The sequence below is a fragment of the Ictalurus punctatus genome, chromosome 20 (assembly GCF_001660625.3).
Source record: "Ictalurus punctatus breed USDA103 chromosome 20, Coco_2.0, whole genome shotgun sequence".
Taxonomy (NCBI): Eukaryota; Metazoa; Chordata; class Actinopteri; order Siluriformes; family Ictaluridae; genus Ictalurus; species Ictalurus punctatus.
This window is the reverse complement of record NC_030435.2, coordinates 14,607,801-14,611,016: the sequence shown is the minus strand read 5'-3', so window position 1 is coordinate 14,611,016 and position 3,216 is coordinate 14,607,801. Positions and strand designations below refer to the sequence as shown.

At 39.5% G+C, this 3,216-nt stretch overlaps 1 long non-coding RNA gene across 1 annotated transcript; it reads right to left on the bottom strand.

Moving 5' to 3' along the window:
- Positions 1-1,149: 1,149 nt before the first annotated feature.
- Positions 1,150-2,212, bottom strand: LOC128628814 (uncharacterized). The gene is made up of 2 exons (XR_008393063.1): positions 1,898-2,212; positions 1,150-1,491 (listed from the first exon to the last, which is right to left on the bottom strand). It is a non-coding gene; the product is annotated as an uncharacterized LOC128628814 (long non-coding RNA).
- Positions 2,213-3,216: the final 1,004 nt, after the last annotated feature.

Genomic DNA, 3,216 nt, shown 5'->3' with positions numbered 1-3,216 from the left:
AAAAAAAAAACCCTGTTCAATTTAGTACATTTATTTTAACTCAAACTGTAGCTCCCTTGTACTACAATATGGCATAGGCTCAGAAAACAGATGTTCTGAGGCTATTCGCCTACAAAAAATTATTACTTTCCCCTTTACAATTTGACAACTGTAATTACACTGTCTAAACAATTTGTTTTATTTGATTTAAGTTATAAAAAACCCATAATGGCCACAATTATACCAGTCAAGGTCAATCTCTCGCTAATTTGTGTAGACATTTAGTTGGAGCACCATGGCATTTTCTAACAAGATTAAAACAAAATGAACCCACGCAGGAACTCTTAGAGAACACTTTAAAAATTATCAAAAATACCTTAATCTAGAACTTCTCTTTACTGACTTACTCGACATAAACAATTGTGAGGAGCTGCCCTTTGATTTTTTCACAGCAATTTCTGTTCTAATTTCTGCAGTCTGGGCTGTGCGGCACCTATCTGCGAACTCTGCCAGCTTCTCTGTTTTTTTCATCGCATGGAGGAAGGCTGGAAAACACCTGTGGGCAAATCATGCTGAGCTCAGCAATGGGTGCAGTGCGAGATATGGTGTTTCTGTCCACTCCCAGATGCTCAAAAGCCCTCATCATTGAACCCAATTTGTTGTAGTACATCAGCGTCTTCTAGTGTCTATTTATTACACCTGTCACAGTCTTCACTGCAAAACAAAAAGAGTATAACTTCTTGTCTAGTCCTTCTTTGTAAGTTCATTTGTACTAATTTGTAAGCCTCAAATAACCTTAAAGTATTCTTAAGCAGGAAAGAAGTTATTGAAGAAAAACCTTACTGTGGCCTTGAATATATTTGGATCAATTTCAGGATCTAATCAGTTCATCTGCTGTTTGCTAATGAGAATCTTGGCCAGACAGATGGACAGAAAGACAGCCCGGACACACAAGGCCTCCACCACCTGGTGGGGAGCATTTAGCTATCTAGTGTTGTGGATAAAAATGACATGAAATAAACACGAGGGAGATTGAGTATGAGTAAAAATGTAATTTTATTGGTAATTCACAGGACGGGTGGGTGCGTAGTCTGGAGGAGAGTAAGAGGGGGAGGAAAATGGGGTGCGTCCTGGGGACATGGGGAAATCAGGGTGGGTGAAGTGAGCGGACCACTGAGAGTCGGGCGGACTGGTGGGTGAGAAGAGGGACGGATGGTCGGGGCCCGGATCGGAGAAGACAACATCATCATCCTCGGATTGGAAGCTGGAGGGGGGTTCTGGGTCTGACTGTGTAGAAGCGTCAACACGCACGTTCGTGGGGCAGATTCTGTACCGAAGAAGAGGGGAACCCCGGATCTCCATTCTTAGGGGGGGTGCTGCGAAGATAGTTAAGTAGCATCATGATATCAGCAGTGAGATGCACAAGCTGGTAATGAGTGTCCAGATCCAGGTCCAAACCCTGATCCAGGTCCAGTAACGGAGAGAGAGGGGACTGACGACGGGCACCGGCACCTAGACACATAGAAGCGGGATTAGGCGGATTGGAATTACGAGCAATTTAAGAGCAGTAATAGTAAAAAAGTCAAAAAGAAATGTACGAGCTGAGGAGTGCTAAAAACACACACACTCGTACCGTCAAGGGCGGGCAGGTAGACACAACATACATACACACACACTCTCTTCCTCATACACACACATGAATAACTTTAATAGAATCTTATAGTAATAGAGAAACTCTATAAAAAACAGAATAGTAGGATATGCAGGACAGTAGAACTGTAATGATATTAAGAAGTTGGAAGTACAGTAAACCGCTTTTCAAGTAGTATAAATATATATAAACTAAGAAATATAGTGCAAATATGAAAATAAATTATAAACGAGAAATACAGGAAAAAAACAGGAAAATATAACTTACTCATGATTCAGATGGTGAAGATTCTCGTCTTCTATGGGTAAGTGAAATAGGCCTTTTCTGGAAACCTATGGGTTATCTAGTGTGTAAATACAGTATAAATACTGGAGCTTAAGCTCAGGGTATGGGGGATCACTTCTGAGAATTCTCATCGGTGTGGATCTCGTGTGGTGGAATGGAACAATAAAGCTGGACCCTTGCTTCTTCTCACTCACGGCTGGTGTGTTTTTTCTATCTCCAACTGGGCTCAGAGGTAGATGTGAGTATTGGCTTCTAAGTTGAGTTTTAAATGTTTTTGGGTAATAGGCTAAATTTGAGCCAACACTAGCATCTAGCATGTGACAACAAACATACTGTACATGGAGCAGTGAAACACAGTACTATAACTCAGCACAACAGGCCTACTCACTCCTCTGGAATGAAGTCTCTTTTGACCCTCAGTTTTCCAGCTGATGGTCCCTTGTAATCAGAGGAATGGGAAACAAAAAGCCCAACTGACAAATGGCTTGAACTACAGCAGGTGTATTAGAGAATACATCTAAAATAACTGCAATGCTGGATTCCCAAACTGTAAGTAACTTACTGTGAATTTCACAGTAATTAACTGGCAGCAATTGAAAAGTCACTTACTGTAAAAAACAAACAAACAAACAACAACAAAAAAAAACCAGTTGTTTAGCAACAACTGTCAAGTAACTAACCGTAGAAGAAATTACTATAATTTACTGTGTTTTTATTTACAGTGGCAACCATGTAACTGTAAAATAAAATTAATTTCCAAGTACTGTTTTTTTGCTTTGTTTTTTTTTTTGCAGTAATACCATTTAAAGTGTAAAATAAAACACAATGATTTCTAAGTAGTATATTTTTGGTTACAGCAGCAGTTTAACTTTAATATGTAGTCATTTTTGACTGTAAAACTTTACTGGATTTTTAAGTCACAATATCATTAATGTAACTTAAATAAAAACAATTTACAGATTACCAGTATTCTGCTGTTAAAATAAAGTTTTACTGCATTGAAAAATACTTGTGTTACAATCTCCCCTTTAGATGGCGCTTCGGCGTGCGACATGCACTGAAGGCCAGAGGGCGTGTGCGTGCACGAGTCAGAGCACGCTTTTCGATTGTGTATGGAGGACTGTGACTGTGTTTACTATGGACACATGCGTTTGTTTTGGTTTCTGTTCGGTCTCCTCCCTGTTTAGATATTGGATGGTGTATGAAGGTGTGTCTACAATTGTTTGCAGCGGTCTGCATTCAAGCTTGATTACATGTGTGATTTAATTCAATTCAATTCAATTCAATTTTATTTGTATAGC